The sequence below is a fragment of the Haliotis rufescens genome, unplaced genomic scaffold (genome assembly GCF_023055435.1).
Source record: "Haliotis rufescens isolate VD_foot unplaced genomic scaffold, xgHalRufe1.0.p SCAF_13, whole genome shotgun sequence".
Classification (NCBI taxonomy): domain Eukaryota; kingdom Metazoa; phylum Mollusca; class Gastropoda; order Lepetellida; family Haliotidae; genus Haliotis; species Haliotis rufescens.
In genome coordinates this window covers 2,140,426-2,161,526 of record NW_025963813.1, presented here as the reverse complement: position 1 = coordinate 2,161,526, position 21,101 = coordinate 2,140,426, and the positions used below count along the sequence as shown (strand labels likewise).

Genomic DNA, 21,101 nt, shown 5'->3' with positions numbered 1-21,101 from the left:
AACGATTCCTTTACAATGTATGTATATTTGTCAGATATGAGCAATATCTCAGAAAGGGAAAACATTTCATAATCTTATGTGTGATGTTTTGCATAATATAATAATATCGAACGATAATGTATCTCCTCTATATGGTGATTTACACAGAAATAAACCGATGTCTTTACATAAATAAATATGTAGATATTTGGTCTTACCTGAGCTTTCTCCAGACTCTGACCAAATTCCATGCAGTGATGCCTCTTCCATTGCAAAAAGTCGATCCAAGATAATGAACAGCCTTTTTTCAACGCGTTTCAAACGTAACTGGCCATTTTGGATTTTTTAAACGGAAGTGAGAATTTGTATAATGTGGACGTCTCTGCCCAATACTAAAATGTTTTCACAATTCAGTTGAACGTTGAGTCGCAACGCACAGTTCATAAACGGCACCTTTCTTCTCACGATAAGATAATCTTATTGAAGGATTAACATATTGGCGCACATGTTTGGATCAGTGATTGTGATTTAAACAAAGCAGATTCTTCTAAAAACATCATGGTTTGCCTAGGTCACAGCCAGCAAAAGCGTTTACAAAATATAATATATTAGTTCAAATATTACTAATGAGGCCCTCTATTGTAGAAACGATCTTTGTTCTACGACAATCGTCAGTCGGTATGGGAAAACAAAATATTTGTTTATTTATTCAAATTTCATAGGCAATGTCATATGATTATAGACAAGGAAGATAAGAAAATAAATATAAAGAGTAGCCACTTTACATTTCAGTTAAATGTGCTCATGATTTGGTCTTTTCGTGGTAAATAGTGCCAAAATATAATATGCAGCTACCAGTAATTGTATCTACAATGATATAACTCAATCTGTTTTTCTCATCATTATTGCAGTGAATTGTCGTATGAAAGGCGTATGGCCTTTCTGAATAAAAACTGTTAAATTTAAACCAGACAAAACAGGTGAAAACTAGAATCTTTGAAAAGAGAAACAAGGGTAGTATTTTGATAGGGGTTTCACTGAAAAAATTAAGTTCACAGCGAAGCATTCTTGCTTAGTCTGTTCCTACAAATAGAACAGAAGGCTATAAGGACCAACCGTATTCCGTTATATATGTTGCTTCTGTTTCATCGTTTCATACATTGTCCTTTCATCATGCCGGGTTACTATCTTTAGATACAAAAAAATCACCCCAAAAAGCTATTTTTATTCATTAAAAACAACAACAAGGAAAAGATTTATTAAAGGTAACAGTAAGTGTTATCTGAAATATTTATATTCTATTATCCCCTTTATTTGGAGTGGGAGTGTCACATCATCATTCAACATCGGCTTCACAAATGGGATGTGCCCGGCGGGTACAAACACAAAACAAGATATGGTAAATAATCTAACTGAATATTATGTAAAAACTAGAGGTGAGTTTTAAGATAATAAGTTAAGGATTACTTCAGATACTAAAATGAGTTGTTTCTTTCGTTTATTTAACGTCTGCTTCACAGAAAGTGAATTTTATTTAAAAAAGGTAAGTAAAAACTAAATGAATAAAATATAATGTTGTTTGTATAAAAGCACTGAAAGATGGCGTCAGTTTGGAATGAAGACTATTGCACACCATGGAATTAACTTCTCGCGCGTAACATATCACGTGACTGCTCGCTATGTCACGTGGTAGGTCATTGGTGCTATATGACACGTTCTCCTCAGCGGCAGAGTATACCCTGATTGGTATGCTTCAACAATCATCGCATTCCTGTGTTTGCCCAGCTGCCTGCTCAAGTTGCCATTCATCGTAGATTAAGAAACTGGTCAAGTTTCTGGAGAGGGCCGGATTAACAACTGAATAAGTAAGTAATCATTTTACTTCTCCCATGTAGATGTTATGTTGCGTAGAAGATATTGATTAATGAAAGCTGAAAACAATGTCTTGTTTGACGATATGATGTAAATTAGATGGCAATGCGTTACATGTAAACAGCTTTTCTTTGCGATTTTTCAAACAGATTTAGAAGTTGCTTTCATACCATACGAAACTACTGTCTAAGTTGTCGAAAGTGAATGTGAGTCGAGAGTATGTTAATTTCTGAAATGTCTCAGTACAACTCCGGCTATACCACTCCCAGATAAAATATTTAATTAGTTTAGTGTCCTTGATACCATTTCACGACTGCGAGGTAGGTTTTTCATAACGAGAATACGACATTGGGTATGTCCGTAGTTGACGAGAACGTCTTTTGAACTATGATATATTAAAAATATCATAGTCGTACATAGACGGCACAATTTCACCAATAGCGAGAACCAATAAAGACTTATGCGTAAAATGTTATGATAAGATACACGTGAGGGTAATCGGAATTCAAAAGATGAATATGTTGACAATCTTCAGATAACCGTCACTTTAGAAAGTGTGAAATTCAAATATCATTCTTCCATAATGAAAGCTATCACTCTAGAAAGAGATAAAACTGCCAACCATTAATTGCCGACCTGAGCATTATGCCAAATCTTTTCTTCTTGATACAGGGAAATTATAAAACTGTAACTAGTTCGCAACCAGTTATTGTAGATCTTAACTTTACTGTAATTTCCATGCACTAAAACAGAATTGGATCCGTTGTGTTCATCAAGCATTCAGATATAAATCTTATACATGACCAGTTACATAACTAAACCCGAGTCTGAGGCGAGCATGCACTAGAGAAATATTGAACTGTAGAATGGGGTATTGATTATATTTCGAAAACTTACCGTTTTAATGTCTGTTAATTCGTTTAGGGTTCTGTTAGATAATAGAGTGACGCCTCTTGACTCGTTTTTAGTTATCTTACTACAAATAAATGTGAACGGTTCATATATGAATACAGTGTCAATATACTTCTTGTTCCAATAAGAGTGATGTTGGAAACACTATATACGACTCACTATGACAAATCCAATGACTATTTATCTATAAGTATTCTGGCAACTTCAACAATAGATCGTGTTATTTTGGAAACAAAACTACTTTGTTTTTAATTGAGAGAATATATAATTATGTGAACATAGTGAGAATTGCGTATGAACTCTTTGCTTTCAACGATGATAATATGAAAGGGGTGGGATTTTGTACAAGAACGCCACGAAACAAACGACAGTTGAAAGCAACAAACGCAGCATTAAAAACCTTTCATACTAGATTTATATGTGAAATTAAGCATTATTTCGCGGTCCATAACCAATTTAATTGCATTTCACACCGAAATATTAATTATTCATTATTTGTTAAGTCCACTTAGATTTGATGGTATAAATGTTCGAAGTATTTTACCGACTGATGTTATATTGATACTTTCGTACGAGACAACTTACACTCCTTTGATACCTCTGATTCAGTTTGACTGACCACATCAGAATCCAGAACAGGCTAACATCATGGTAGAACCAATATGATTAACCTAAAAGTGTATGGATTCACGTTTTTATTGTTTTTATTGTGACGAAGCTATGGCTTGAGCATTACATCAATTTTTATTTAATGAATTATTGCTTTTTGAAAGGCTGTATAAGTTTATCATTATATAACTGGCACAGAAATCTCTGTAAACACTATCACCATGAATACGTATTTGGTCGCAAGTGTTTATTGTATGGAATGACATTAAGATGTGGCATGTGACTTTACTGCATTTAAACCAAACCTTTCGTCCAGTTCTTCGTCAGTAAATTGTACCTGCATATTCTGCTATAGAAATAGTAAACCATAGAAATAGTGCTTACTAGTTTTTAACATGTATATTTAAGACAGTGGCATCCTTACACTGCAAACACGAAAACGTCGGTTTTTTCCGTATATGGTCATTGGACGGAAAAACGACGTTATTTGGACGTTTTCAAACCATCGTTTTTCCGTCTAAATAACGTCGTTATTTGACATCGGAATTTACTGGGAGAGAACGATAGCGTTAAGCTCCTCCCTTTCTTGATTGACATTGTCAATCAAGCAACAGCGTCTACCGGTATTTCTACTTCTCAGATTTCATTGGTCAGTCTCCGCGTGTTAGATTACAGGCCCGCGTTTGACGCTGCACTCGAAGCGCTTAGCGGAAGTACTGAAATCAATCGTTCTGCGCATGCGGATTACTTAATGCCTTGACCAAATTTTCCGTTCTGTGCATGCGCGACTTCGCGTATTGTTTCCTAGATTTAATGTCACCACTATTTGACAATGGTTCATAAACTCAGTCACGTGAAGGTTCGGAATCGTAACGAGTAACCCCATTTAAATTAAAGAGGAGCCCCAGTGATATGGGAGATTCCAAGATGAAACTATTCTATGGCTATCTAGGCTGCCGCCCAAACCGATCTAAACGGGACCCGATAGCTTATTGTATGCTATATAGTCATATGGAAGTGGACAAGAACTATACATTTTATTCCGGCCGATTGTTCTTGCATTTACTTATAAGTCAGGAAAATGGACTTAAAAGGGGAGTTGTTGAATGTAATTATTTTAATTATTAAATGTTGCCTGTACACTAATCTGGACGAACTTCTCATTGTTCTGTTTATGTCATCCTATATACTATTAGTATGTTACCGTTCTAAAGTCAACCTCTCACATAACATTATATTGTTCACAGTATCAAAGTTTAATCAACAATATCAAGAGCAGCGATTTAAACCACTGAAACACCCAAACACAAGGCTGTTATCAAGCGCTAGTGCAGACGTGATGCATCAGAAAAACTATCGTAATGTCTTCAGAAATTCAATTATACTACGAGATAGTACGGCTAACGCTGACTCACCGGTGGAACAAAGACAATATCGCTAATACAGATACATATATAACGTATTTGAATGTTAATACTAAAGAAAAACAATCATTATTTTTGCAGTGACGATATAACACGTATACACGTTTATTGTTAACTTTCATCAGTTTTGCTCTTCATTTTAATAACTTTGTTTTCACATATATATGTAGCAATACCCGACAAGCATGTCATACATAATTATGGGGCAGTTTTCAATCTTGTACTGACTTACTCTGGTGTTAATGAGCGCAGTTTATTGGCTTGTGTGTAAAACCCCGTTTTTCTGGTAATCCTATTATTACTTAGTTTATTTCTATCTAATGACACCCTGTTCTCTGGATCATGGCTCCGTGACTATCCATAACAATTAAGATGAACATTCAGTTCAAGTAAATGAATGAGTTTGTTTTGACGCTACAGTCAGTCAAAAAACCAATGCTGTGAGGTTTGATAACACTTCTACCAGGTTGAACATCGTGGATCCTCATTTTCGGCCTAAAGAGAATCATAGTTCATATGCTAATCCATCTGCGAATACCCCCCCACTCAAGATGACCTTACTTGTTGCTAAATCTATCATCTATCCCCCCAATATCACCCCCCACGCCCCCGCCCCCACCCCCCACACGCACGCACGCACACACACACACACACACACAAACAACTGACCTAAATAACCTGGATAGGAAATACTGCTGATAGCCTCTGGTCAACTCAGCCGCGCCACCGCAGAATGTTCGTCCAACTCTGCAGGGGGCATTCTCAGTGGCTTCAAACGCGCTGAAATGTTTTCGCCTTGCATCCAAGATGGTGGACAAGTGAAATCGTATGAAATTTGGCTATTTTAGGCCCTATCTCTTTTTTGATTACACAATAAAGTCAATTCATAGTTACACGGTTGTGAAGAAGCTTACAACTTTATAAGACTTATTCATCTCATTCCAAAAAAGCTACTCGCGCTCACATAAAGTTGTAGTTATTATGTCACTGTTTTATTTCTTTAAAAATATATTACATGTTCAACAATATCAATTAAGATGAACATTCAATTTCCGATATAAGTAAATGGAAAGTGTGTTTTACGCCACAATCAGTCAAAGACCAACGTTGTCCGGTCTGATGACACACAATCTACCAGGTAGCACATTGAGTACAACCTATCCCCATTGAAGTCTCCACTGTGGGTATTCCTGAGGACGAAAAGGCCCCATGTACCTAGGAATTTCATCAATACATTCATGCGCGGCATTCTCTGCCTAAAGAAGATCATATTGTTAACATGCTAATCCAACTCGAACTACCATCCCGCTCAAGATAAATGTTTTATGTAACATCCAACAGGCCCACATTTACGCACGCACGCACGCACGCACGCACACACACATATTTGGATTTACCAATCCCTGAATTGAGAAGACGTGCGTTACGAAGCTCCTCCAAGTCATCATCAATATCCGTATATGTCTGTGATACCATTACCCTTCCAAAGCCGAATATACATTTATTGTGTTTTCTTGACAACAAATGTTATAATTGGGATAACACTTTCTGAGTAAAGTACAGATTCTCGTACTTTCTTGGGTTGAGTCCCGTCCGGGATTTGAACCCACACTGTGAGTGAGGCACCCAATCGCCAGAACACAAAGTTGGCGATCTAACCCAGCCACCGAACCAAAAATGTTAGTCCAGATGACGTATACTTTGTGTACTCCTCTGACAAGAGAAAAATGGCACGGCTTCTATGACCGAAAGCTTTGAACCAAAATGCCTTTAAGAAAGTGATCAACAGTAACACACATTATATTTGGATACCACTTTCTCAGTAAACTACATATTTTTAGGGTGGAGATAATAGACGTTGATGGTTGATTATCAATGGACTAATTAAAGCCAAAACTTAACTTATGAATGATTGGTAATGGGAAATGGACAATGGGCAAACGGGAGGCGGGGTAATCAGCGCCATGCCAGTTATCTGTTGGCTTCCCTTGTTGCGTTCCCTTCTTTGCTATCGTTTTACTTTTGTTGTTCTTACAGGTACAAATATATGTTCTCTGCCTCATAGCATTTAATAATATGCACCTGATGAAGGAGAATGTATATATTCCGAAACGCAGTGTTCCTCCGTTGACATCCATAAATATATTTCCTTGTGTGTATCAGTTCTTAATGCCCTTAAAAGACTCAATCTAGCTTTGTTTTTAAATGTGGTGATATGTGCGTACAATATAATATGGTCATGCCTATATACATTTGGGTCTTTGTCTACATAAGCATTTAGACATACAATTTAGAGCTAAGGACATTGCAAATTCTGCAGTCATGAAGTACACGTCATAGCAAGCTGTGATCTTTATTCATACTTTAGATATTCGTAATGGAGATCTGTAACTGAAGTTTACCGTAATCTTCCGCAACTCTCACCTCCTGACCAGTTGAACGTCTTAGTGCATTCAGATGCCATTGTAAAATTCCAGGCTGCCCCTCTTTCTGTGATGTTTTGACGGATGAAATCTATTGCGTTATAATCTCTGTTTGCTGATATATAATATGTACAAGTTGTAAAATATTTACGATATTTTAAACGTGTAATTCGATGCATATGCAATGCAATGTGAACATAAGTGCGGATGCACGAAGGCGGTTATAGTCATAGTTATAATGCGATGGATGTAGGGGAATGGTAGAGGGGTGTATGTATGTATGAAAGCACGAATACCGATACATGAGGGCGGATATAGTTATAGTTCGATGGATGTTGGGGAATGGTGGGAGGATGGATTATGTATGAAAGCATGTGCATGGATCCATGTTGGCTGACGTAGACATAATGGTGGGGAAAGAAGAATGTGATGTGGGTGGGGGTGTGTGCGAGTGTGCGTGCGTGCATGCGTGCATGCGTTGTGATACGAGGGTTGGCGAACATGTTGTCAGATGATTGTGTGAGTAAGTTAAGTGATTGAGGATGTGGCAGGTATGAGTATTGATACATGCAGACTTGGGGTTGTGGGACTGGGTGTGCCTGTACTGAGGTATTTCGTTTCACTCACTTATAGTGTTTTCTTTCACTCAAATACTGTTTTACGCATTTTAATGACTGAAACTGTAGTGACTCAAAGGTCATACTGGCCGGGCATTCAACATATCTACCCCAACTACATACGTAGCCATTTTTATGGTGTACAATTCTTCTTCTACCTCACACACACACACACACACACACACACACACACACACACACACACACACATACACACATACACACACACACACACACACACAAAATACTAAAAGTATATTTAACAAAACGGATATTCCGTCACTTTAGAAATAGTTATCAATAAACATTTATCTGTTCATTGACCTCTTTATGCTGTAGGCATATAGGTACTTCCCACATGAACGGATGATGTGTATGTTTATTAATGTAACAGGTTTAGATGTATTGTCTATCTTATGTACAAACTACTAATTTGTTACTATCTTTTTCAGGAATCATGGCCTCCTTTATGAAGAGAAAACACTGTGAAGACTGTGGAAACTCTTTTTCCTCTTCTTCTAATTACAAGCGACACAAAGGCACTTGTCCGAGTACAGAACCTGAACCTGCATCTCAAGACAGCTCTGACGATGATGAAGAGGTATACTTTGATGAAGATGAGATTGACGATCTGCTTCAGAGTTTTCAACCGAGAAAACCTCAGCAAGCTGAATCCTCTCAACCTGCCTCACCGGAAGTGAAACCATTTTTTAAGGCACTCATCTTATGGACATGTTTCTTCCTCTGCATTTGGCAGTCTGTATTTTATATTTCCTCAAATGCCATCGCATTCCTTCTGAAATACCTTCATGCCCTTCTCGCCGTTGCCGCTCAGCATTACAAGTTCCTTGCTGTTGTAGTACCGATGTTCCCAAGTACTATTTTCCTGCTCAAGAAATTACTCAGAATTGACGACAATAACTTTTTCCACTATGTTGTATGCCCAGCATGCTGTAGCATATATAGATATTCTGACTGTATTTCTGTTTTCGAAGGAGAAGAAGTCAGTATGACTTGTTCAAACGTCTCCCAACCTAATCACCCAATGAGACATTATCGCCAGCCTTGTGGTGCACAACTGTTACAAAGTATGACCCTTTCCTCTGGCAAGAAGAAGCTTGTACCACATAAGAACTATTATTTTAAATCTCTGAAAGATTCACTTTTTAACTTTTTGTCAAGACCAGGTTTTGAGGAGAAATGTGAACAATGGCGTGACAGGGTCGTTAGTGATGGTACTTTGCATGACGTGTATGATGGTCGTATCTGGAAGAGCTTCAGTGGGACATATTTGAAGAAGAAGAGAAACTATGGCCTTATGCTTAATTTAGACTGGTTTCAGCCATTCAAACACGTCAAATACTCTGTAGGTGTAATGTATTTAGTCATCCTCAATCTACCTCGAGAAGAACGTTACAAACGTGAGAATGTTATCATTGTTGGTATTATACCGCACATGAAGAAAGAACCCCCTACAAACAGTTTTGTACAACCTTTAGTTGATGAGCTTCTTGAAGCATGGACAGTAGGTTTTTCATTCAACTCTAAGATATTTCGCTTGGCCTTAATGTGCATTGGATGTGATATCCCTGCTTGCCGAAAGTTATGTGGCTTTCTGGGACATGCAGCCGTCAAAGGGTGTTCTCGGTGCAAGAAGTCTTTTCCTGGTGAATTCGGCAAAAGAGACTACAGTGGTTTTGACAGAACTCAGTGGATACCTCGCACCCATGAAAAGCATATACGAGAAATTAGACACATCACAAGTGCCAGAACCAAGACAGATAGAGAAGCACTTGCGAGTTCGTATGGAACAAGATACTCCGTCTTGTCTGAGCTGCCATACCTTGATCTGATCAAAATGTCTGTTGTGGACCCTATGCACAATTTGTTTCTGGGGACATCAAAACATATGTTGCATGTATGGAGAGACACTGGTGTACTAACTGACAAGAACTTAGACACTATCCAAGCAAAGGTGGATGCAGTTAACTGTCCAAGTGACATTGGTCGCATCCCCCATAAGATTTCCTCCGGTTTTGCAGGGTTTAGTGCAGACCAGTTTAAAAACTGGACGTTACTGTTTTCTGTGTATGCACTGAAGGATGTTATTTCTGATGATCATTTAGAATGTTGGCGAAATTTTGTATTGGCCTGTAGATATTTGTGTTGCCGAGTATTAACTGAAAATGACATAAAAATGGCAGATTTATTACTGATGCGCTTCTGTGAGAATTTTGAGCGATTATATGGCCGTGACAGAGTTACCCCTAACATGCACTTGCATGGTCATCTGATAGAGTGTGTTCAGGACTTTGGACCCATTTACTCGTTTTGGCTGTTCAGTTTTGAACGGTTTAATGGTATGCTGGGCGACTACACAACTAACAAGAAAAGCGTAGAACTGCAGCTGATGAGACGTTTCGTAAGCCATTCTCATCTCCTTGGATTGGTCTTAGATGACGAGTTTCACTTTGGAGACACCCTTGAGCCGATCATCGCCACTGTTACAGCTAACATTAAAGTGGGTACTCTTGGCAAGATTAATTCAAGTGAATGCTTGCAGCTCCGACAGATGTCATCCCGACTTCATCACATTGAAAACCTTCAGTGGACTGACATTGACAGGTTCATTTTTTCAAAATATAAAGTCCGTGGCCTCACTGAAAATGATGAACACTCCCTTCAAGAAATGTACAGAGCCCTCTATGGCGAAACAGTCGAGACTTTGCCGGCCGTTAGGGAAATAAAAACTCTATACCTTGGATCAGAAGTCTTTGGATCTGCCAAGTCTCAAAGTGTGAGATCTTCTTACATCACTGCCTACTGGACAGACGGGGACGGGAAAATTGGTTGGGGGGTTTCTCCGAGACCTGGAAAGGTATTGAGATACCTTCAGCACTCAGCAAGAGTTGACGGCATAGAGAAGAGACACATCCTTGCAGAAGTTCAATGGTATCGGGAACTTGAAGATAAACTAAAAAACCATTGTGGCCGACCAGTGGAAGCCTGGCACTCTTCCATGTATGTTGACTCTGGTCCATCTTCGTTTATGCCCATTCAACGAATTAAGGGTAAATTCGTCAAAATTGAGGGACAAATAGGTACCAGGACAGTTACATTTGTGTCACCAAGGGACAGATTTGTGTGTGTGTAATTTATTGGTTTATTGTTGTTGTAAAGTTTTGCTTTAAATAGAAATTTTAATTGTACATTCTATATTTTAGTTCTTGTATGTGTATTATTGTAGATATAATTGTATACATGTATGATCATTACCCAGTGATGTGCCCAAGTGTTATTTATTGTACATATACCTTGAACTATGACATGATATCCTGAATATAAATTCACGTTCATCCTGTGTTTTGTATTTTTGTTATTTCTGCATGGCTTGGTGAAATGTAAGATTTGGAATGAACACCTCGACAGCAGTTTAGTTATAATGCTATCAATTTATGGATTAGTTCTGAGAAACAGAGAGGGAAACAGCCATATATAACAGGGTACCAATCCGGTGTTCAATCGCATCGCCATGTCTGATAAAGGTATATTCGATTTGTAAAATAGCACTAGTAAAACCACGATGCCTCTCTTGTGGTGGTGTACATCCTGTGATAAATTTCAAATCATTTATGGTGCTAAGTTCATATTACAAAATATTTGAACAAAGCGCAACAACAAACTGAGAACCAGAAGAAGCACCAGTAGAAACATAATTCTTAATTTATTGAGGCTTACATCTTTTATGTGAGCTTGTTAAACAACCAAGAGAAATTCACTGTACTACGCTATATACAAATTAAATAAAAAATCTACCCTCAGTGACCTTTATTTTGCATCTTTGAAATAAAATCATGATGTGTTGCGATATCTAAATATTGCCAAAATATATGATGGCCATAAGTATGATACACTTATGTAACGTATTACAGATGAAATGTTTTCATCGACAAATGAGCTTGGTGACATAAAATCAAATATGTAGACATATAAGTCCACCATGTTCCGTTATACAAGCCTACGAACTGAAAGAAGCGGCAATAAAACCATGATGTGTTGCCAACACATCCTAACATTTGAAAAGTATCTAATGGGGTATTTTATGAAAGCATTCGTTTGAAGCTTTAAGCCAAAGATGCACTTGAAAGAGTGCATTACCGACGTAATAATAATCTCAAGTGCACTCAAGTTGAAGAAGCGGCAGTAAATTCTTGATGTGTTGCACCGTCAAATACATTTATAAACAGTATTATGTATTCAACTAAAGCGTTGGGATAGAATATTGCAGCAAATCCACTTTGGAAACGATCTGAACAGCTTAACCAGCAGACAGAAGAAGCAGACATAAAATCACCTATGTATTCAAACATTTCCAAACAAATCCAAACAAATCCAAACATTTCCAAACATTTCCAAACATTTCCAAGCTTGGAAATATGACCTTTCCAAATTTTGGAATGGTCATATTTCCAATTGGAATGACGGTATTTCCAAGTTTTGGAAATGTTGGAATGGATGATATTTTGTCCAGTGCTAACACCTACATCACTTCGGGTTATATGAGGTACTAATGATCAGTCTGCCCAAGGCGGCGTTCAAGTGATTATGGTGTTATACAAACGTCAGCAATATTCCAGCAGTATGGTGGCTGGTTTACCCGAAATGGGAGGCGCTAAGCCAAGACTTACTTACCATCGGACCGAACATATACTTTTTTACCTCCGACTCCTGGAATAAAATCTAACGCGGTGCGCATAAAACAACATTTCCCCCTCGTGAAAATGCTGCAACTTATCAGGCTATGAAGTATTTAAAAAATATGTTTAGGCTTATAAATTTACTTACAAAATATCTGTTTTTGCAGCTGTTTCTGAAAATATACCCAGTCTCCTTACTACATACTGTTATAATACGGCAGTTTTCATATCATACCCCATGTTATCCCATACATATCTGCCCTCAATCATATCCCTCGGGCTGATATGTCGTCTTTGTGTTGGTATCGGGTATGAAACGAAAACTGCCATATAGTAACCTCTTTATCATATACCATAACATAAAATTGTAAAATGTATATATTTGCAAGTGAATGCAAGACATTTTCACCTTGTTTGGACCAAATTGTCACAGAAAAGCAAGACGCGCAGACGCGCAGACGACGCACCAAAGGACGTAACTCGTATTACCCTGGCTGACTAACATTCAGCTCCGCCGTTCATACAGTTTGGCCCTCACTCTATGAAGGTTCATACTCCAATGAACTCACACAGAAGTCAATTCTTAATTGACAAGACGAGTACAACCCCTTCATAGCACATGCAAAATACCTCATATCACTGATAGCAATTTGATAAACGTTTTTACTACTCATCCGGTAAGAGATCACCCGTTTTTATAAACATACAGCTGTATTACACATTGTTTAATACCAAAATGCGTGCTTCAAATAAATTTAACAATGTCTTACATACGGTGTTCGTGATACGCGGGTCCATTCCACCCCCACCACCCCCGAAAGCGATTCATATTCCAGAACTATTCACTCGTTTCATAAAACTGGTATTACACGGAAGCGAGTTTAGTATTAAGTATTTTCAATATGTGAAGTCCTTTTCTTGTAACCCCAACCGTGATATTGCTTGAACAGCCATACTAACTTGTCACCGCAAACTTTCTGTTGCTAAAAGTTAATAATCCTACTTCCTTATCGCGTTGCTGGTTGTCAAACGTTGATAATAACTGTATACATATTGACACATTAATATTCGTGTGGAATGAGACTTACCTGTGTTGTTTACACGGTCGATACTGGACAGACACAAGCGTCACGGCATCTTTTATGGGTATCTTGTTATTGCACCACTCGACGACGTAGATTTCCAGTGATAGCGGAAGAAACCGAGTTGATCCGAGCGATTGCACCACATGCGTGAAAGCGGGTATCTCGCGCACGTTTACAGATACCGGACATAGGGGCTGTGTCAAAACGTTTTGTGGTAAAATTCCCAGCATGTGGTGTCCTCGTGTGAGTGAGTGAGTGAGTGAGTTGGGTTTAACGCCGCTTTTAACAGTATTCCAGTTATATCACGGCGTGTCAGCTTAATGTGGGAGGAAAGCCCGTGTCCTCGTGTGAAGTATAATTGGTTACAATTGGTGCATATTGCGATGGGTTTATTGTGAACCCTCCATATGATAAATATCCTGGTTAAACTACAAATATCTTCTCACTAAAGATATCTTACGGAGCATATAATGACAGCAAATAAACACACACACACACGCACACACACACACACATATATATAAACAATGCAAACAATAATCCCGTACACGTAAACAAAATGCTGACAAAGAAGTAAGTAACATACAATAAACGCTAACAACAACAACCTGACTGTAGGCTCATTCTAATAATATTTTATTATCGATATTAATATTAATATTTTTCATAATTTAGCACCTTTCAACCTTAATGTTCCTATTTATACAATTACCCATTTCACTATCTCTCTGTCTGTTTAGGATTGTTTGTATTTGTCTCATAAGTCAATTCTGGTTAAATGTATGTCTTTCTGCACGTTTGCATATGACAGATTAATATACTCTCAATAAATCTCACAGTTCAATCTTATTTATATGGTTTTTTTAGAAATATAAATTTAGAAGTGTCAAAATGCCAATACGATCGATGATATCGCCCAATGACAATGTCTTTTAACTCGTCTGTCTATTTAAGTCTCTTTGTGTGTGTCTCATAAGTCATTTTGTCATGGTTCTCTGTATTTGTGCATCTGTTCAATTAAAAGAAATGTTAACGAATCTCACAACGCAATCTTTTTCAATGTCTTTGTGTTTTGGGGGCGGTCGGGTAGCCTAGTGATTAAAGCGTTCGCTCGTCACGCCGAAGACCCGGGTTCGATTCCCGACATGGGTACAATGTGTGAAGCCCATTTCTGGTGTCCCCCGCCGTGATAATGCTGGAATATTGCTAAAAGCGGCGTAAAACCATACTCACTCACTCACTCACTCACTCACTTTGTGTTTTGAGAAAGAAATATGTAACAAAAGTCATCAGAAGATGCCCAATCCCCCCACCCCCAACATAGTAAAAGTCACCACTTCAAGTATTACACTTTGTCATATTCCTCAGATTGATATCTTTGGTTTGTGAAAAAGGTTTCCGACATTTTGACAGGTTATATATTTTGCTGGAACATGGCTGAGTGTGGCGTTAAAAAACTGGCAATGGCCGACCGGTTGGCAGTCAACCTCACGTACCGATGCCACACAAATGTATAGTCAGTTCATAGCCATCGTTGTGTGACACTGGCTCCACACATGTGTGCAAAAGAGAAGGTTAAATTACACCTCGCTTGGGCCCCTATTGAAGCTTGACGACCAGGCCAGGTGACACGGATGACTGACACTGGTGTTCGCTGGTGCACGCGCAACGAATGTTACCGTGTCAGAATGTTGGTGTGCCGAGTAACTGCGGAAACCAGCGAACCTTTGTTGCTTCATTTAATCAGACAAATCTGTGTAACATCAAACATACAAATTTATTATACATGGTAATCACGTTTAGAATTTAGCCAGAGATACCTGCAGTGTTCAAGACATAAGGGTATGTTTGTTCAGACTAGTTCCCCATGCATTCAAGCTTCACTCTGCGCAATGTGAAATGCGGAGCGCATCAGAGAGGGAGAACTGATGTTATATGCTCATCGACAGCAGCTGTCACTTGATTCACAGCAAAACTTGGATCCAGGCACAAGACTCCAGTAGTAACTAGCATCGGTCTAGGACCGCTCGGGATTCTGGGACCGCTCCAGATTCTGGGACCAAGATGGCGGCACATCCGTTTCCGGTCACGTGACCTGCGCAGTGCATGATGGGATACCTGCGCGCGCATCCAAGATGGTGTCACTTCCGTTTCCGGTGGCGCACGCCTGCAAGATGGCGTCGCATCCGTGTCCGGTGGCGCGCGCATGCAAGATGGCGTCGCATCCGTGTCCGGTGGCGCACGCATGCAAGAGGGCGTCGCTTCCGTGTCCGGGGATGGGGGGAAAACCCGGAGAAGCGCACGTACGAGGGGGAACAAGATCGACAGGGTTGTTGTTGTGGTGTGGTTCTAAAAATAGAAATAGAAAAGGTGGTAGTGGTGAAGGGAGGGTGGTGGTGAAGGGAGGAGGAGGGAGGAGGGAGGAAGGCGGGAGGGGAGTCGGGTTCTTTGTTTTGTTTTGTTTTGGTTGGTGTGTGGCGATGGCATGTGGAGATGATAGTTCACTGAGTCGAGCTTATCATACACAGTCGACGACTCTGCCACTTTGTTGCTAGGTTGACGTCATATCGGCGAAGGATTTTGCAACAACATTTCACAAATCATGTCATTGGGTATGGTGATGTGTTTGTAAACTTTGAGGTGCAAGGTCTCGTTCCACAAGGCGATCGTGTATTGTAGCCCACTATGACAGCCGTTCGTCTAAGTTAAAAGTCGGTGAGTGGCAATCACCTCAGCGCTACGATCATGGTGTGGAATTCTAAAGGTGTTGGCTGAATTCTAAAGGTGAATCGACAGGCACAGACATGAACGTGATGTAGGTATATGCCTACGTACTGTCATTCGTGTCTCCACGCAAACATGGTGCCACGCGTGACTACAAACACACGTTTATCCATAGGATGATGCATTGTCACTCGTTTATTTATACCGAGGTGCTGGCACTCGTGTATGTTTACATGTGTACGTCACGCGTGTCTTCATGTACACGTACTGTCATTCGTGTCTCCATGCAAACATGGTGCCACTCGTGACTACAAACACACGTTTATCCATAGGGTGATACATTGTCACTCGTTCATTTATACCGAGGTGCTGGCACTCGTGTATGTTTACATGTGTACGTCACGCGTGTCTTCATGTACACGTACTGTCATTCGTGTCTCCATGCAAACATGGTGCCACTCGTGACTACAAACACACGTTTATCCATAGGATGATGACGTTGTCACTCGTTCATTTATACCGAGGTGCTGGCACTCGTGTATGTTTACATGTGTACTGTCACGCTTGTCTTCATGTACACGTACTGTCATTCGTGTCTCCATGCAAACATGGTGACACGCGTGACTACAAACACACGTTTATCCATAGGATGATGACGTTGTCACTCGTTCATTAATACCGAGGTGCTGGCACTCGTGTATGTTTACATGTGTACTGTCACGCGTGTCTTCATGTACACGTACTGTCATTCGTGTCTCCATGCAAACATGGTGCCACGCGTGACTACAAACACACGTTTATCCATAGGATGATGACGTTGTCACTCGTTCATTTTTACCGAAGTGCTGGCACTCGTGTATGTTTACATGTGTACTGTCACGCGTGTCTCCATGCACACGTGATGTACTTCATGTCTTCAAACACACATGGTGTAGTACGTCTCTCCATGTAAACGTGATGTACTTCATGTCTTCATGCAAAACGTAGTGTCATGTGTGTCTTCAAAAAGACATTGATCCATAGGATGATGACGTTGTCACTCGTTTATTTATACCGAGGAGTTGGCTCTCGTGTAGGTCTACATACGTACTGTCACGTGTGTCTCCATGCAAACGTCATGTACTTCGTGTTGCCATGCAAACGTGGTGTCACGCGTGACAACAAACGCATGTTTATCCATAGGATGATGGCGTTGTCCTTCGTTCATCCACGCCGAGGAGTTGGCACTCGTGTATGTTTACGTGTCTGTTACCATTTGTGTCTCCATGCAAACGTCATGTACTACGTGTTTCCATGCAAACGTGGTGCCATATGCGTGTCTACAAACAGACGTTTATCCATAAGATTATTATTTATACCGAGGAGTTGGCACTCGTGTATGTTTGCATGTGTACTGTCACACGTGTCTTCAAACAGACGTGGTGTACTTCGTGTCTTCAAACACACATGGTGTACTACGCGTCTCCATGCAAACGTGATGTACTACGTCTCTCCGTGTAAACGTGGTGCCACGCGTGTCTTCAAACAGACGTTTATCCATAGGATGATGACGTTGTCACTCGCTCATCCATGCCGAGGAGTTGACACTCGTGTATGTTTACATGCGAACTGTCACGTGTGTCTCCATGCAGACGTGATGTACTTCGTGTCTCCATGCAGACGTGGTGTCACGCGTGTCTCCATGCAAAACGTTGTGCCACGCGTGACTACAAACAGACGTTACTAGAAGTTTAGATCAATACACATGCGTGACGTTTGCAAACGTGATGTACTTCGTGTCTCCATGCAAACGTAGTGTCACACGTGTCTCAATGCAAACGTGGTGTCGTGCGGGTCTTCAAACAGACGTTTATTAATATTATTATTTATAACATTTATACTTATAAGGAAAGAGATCGAGAGATCAATAGACATACGTGGTGTTTGATTCGTGTCCCCATGCAAACGTGATACCACTTGTGTACACAACCATACATACAACCATACAAACATACATAGAGGCGTGGTGTCACTCGTAGGCGTGTACCTCCAAGAGGACTGGGGAGGGTGTGGATTCTTTTGGATTGTTGTTTGTACTGGCAAAGCAAAGGATGAAAGCGTTCTTTCGGGAGAGATGGGTGGCCCTGAAAAGGGCCGTTGGAAACACACTGGCTCCACACATGTGTGCAAAAGAGAAGGTTAAATTACACCTCGCTTGGGCCCCTATTGAAGCTTGACGACCAGGCCAGGTGACACGGATGACTGACACTGGTGTTCGCTGGTGCACGCGCAACGAATGTTACCGTGTCAGAATGTTGGTGTGCCGAGTAACTGCGGAAACCAGCGAACCTTTGTTGCTTCATTTAATCAGACAAATCTGTGTAACATCAAACATACAAATTTATTATACATGGTAATCACGTTTAGAATTTAGCCAGAGATACCTGCAGTGTTCAAGACATAAGGGTATGTTTGTTCAGACTAGTTCCCCATGCATTCAAGCTTCACTCTGCGCAATGTGAAATGCGGAGCGCATCAGAGAGGGAGAACTGATGTTATATGCTCATCGACAGCAGCTGTCACTTGATTCACAGCAAAACTTGGATCCAGGCACAAGACTCCAGTAGTAACTAGCATCGGTCTAGGACCGCTCGGGATTCTGGGACCGCTCCAGATTCTGGGACCAAGATGGCGGCACATCCGTTTCCGGTCACGTGACCTGCGCAGTGCATGATGGGATACCTGCGCGCGCATCCAAGATGGTGTCACTTCCGTTTCCGGTGGCGCACGCCTGCAAGATGGCGTCGCATCCGTGTCCGGTGGCGCGCGCATGCAAGATGGCGTCGCATCCGTGTCCGGTGGCGCACGCATGCAAGAGGGCGTCGCTTCCGTGTCCGGGGATGGGGGGAAAACCCGGAGAAGCGCACGTACGAGGGGGAACAAGATCGACAGGGTTGTTGTTGTGGTGTGGTTCTAAAAATAGAAATAGAAAAGGTGGTAGTGGTGAAGGGAGGGTGGTGGTGAAGGGAGGAGGAGGGAGGAGGGAGGAAGGCGGGAGGGGAGTCGGGTTCTTTGTTTTGTTTTGTTTTGGTTGGTGTGTGGCGATGGCATGTGGAGATGATAGTTCACTGAGTCGAGCTTATCATACACAGTCGACGACTCTGCCACTTTGTTGCTAGGTTGACGTCATATCGGCGAAGGATTTTGCAACAACATTTCACAAATCATGTCATTGGGTATGGTGATGTGTTTGTAAACTTTGAGGTGCAAGGTCTCGTTCCACAAGGCGATCGTGTATTGTAGCCCACTATGACAGCCGTTCGTCTAAGTTAAAAGTCGGTGAGTGGCAATCACCTCAGCGCTACGATCATGGTGTGGAATTCTAAAGGTGTTGGCTGAATTCTAAAGGTGAATCGACAGGCACAGACATGAACGTGATGTAGGTATATGCCTACGTACTGTCATTCGTGTCTCCACGCAAACATGGTGCCACGCGTGACTACAAACACACGTTTATCCATAGGATGATGCATTGTCACTCGTTTATTTATACCGAGGTGCTGGCACTCGTGTATGTTTACATGTGTACGTCACGCGTGTCTTCATGTACACGTACTGTCATTCGTGTCTCCATGCAAACATGGTGCCACTCGTGACTACAAACACACGTTTATCCATAGGGTGATACATTGTCACTCGTTCATTTATACCGAGGTGCTGGCACTCGTGTATGTTTACATGTGTACGTCACGCGTGTCTTCATGTACACGTACTGTCATTCGTGTCTCCATGCAAACATGGTGCCACTCGTGACTACAAACACACGTTTATCCATAGGATGATGACGTTGTCACTCGTTCATTTATACCGAGGTGCTGGCACTCGTGTATGTTTACATGTGTACTGTCACGCTTGTCTTCATGTACACGTACTGTCATTCGTGTCTCCATGCAAACATGGTGACACGCGTGACTACAAACACACGTTTATCCATAGGATGATGACGTTGTCACTCGTTCATTAATACCGAGGTGCTGGCACTCGTGTATGTTTACATGTGTACTGTCACGCGTGTCTTCATGTACACGTACTGTCATTCGTGTCTCCATGCAAACATGGTGCCACGCGTGACTACAAACACACGTTTATCCATAGGATGATGACGTTGTCACTCGTTCATTTTTACCGAAGTGCTGGCACTCGTGTATGTTTACATGTGTACTGTCACGCGTGTCTCCATGCACACGTGATGTACTTCATGTCTTCAAACACACATGGTGTAGTACGTCTCTCCATGTAAACGTGATGTACTTCATGTCTTCATGCAAAACGTAGTGTCATGTGTGTCTTCAAAAAGACATTGATCCATAGGATGATGACGTTGTCACTCGTTTATTTATACCGAGGAGTTGGCTCTCGTGTAGGTCTACATACGTACTGTCACGTGTGTCTCCATGCAAACGTCATGTACTTCGTGTTGCCATGCAAACGTGGTGTCACGCGTGACAACAAACGCATGTTTATCCATAGGATGATGGCGTTGTCCTTCGTTCATCCACGCCGAGGAGTTGGCACTCGTGTATGTTTACGTGTCTGTTACCATTTGTGTCTCCATGCAAACGTCATGTACTACGTGTTTCCATGCAAACGTGGTGCCATATGCGTGTCTACAAACAGACGTTTATCCATAAGATTATTATTTATACCGAGGAGTTGGCACTCGTGTATGTTTGCATGTGTACTGTCACACGTGTCTTCAAACAGACGTGGTGTACTTCGT

The 21,101-nt window shown here is 40.8% G+C and overlaps 1 protein-coding gene across 2 annotated transcripts in view; it reads right to left on the bottom strand.

The window, feature by feature from the left end:
- Nucleotides 1–13,770, bottom strand: part of LOC124115480 (microfibril-associated glycoprotein 4-like) — a 61,583-nt gene extending 47,813 nt beyond the window's left edge. For both annotated transcript variants that reach the window (XM_046476488.2, XM_046492571.2), the window contains exon 1: nucleotides 13,622–13,770. The gene's annotated coding sequence lies outside the window, so the exon portion shown is untranslated. The remainder of the gene's footprint in view (nucleotides 1–13,621) is intronic.
- Between the last annotated feature and the right edge of the window lie 7,331 nt (nucleotides 13,771–21,101).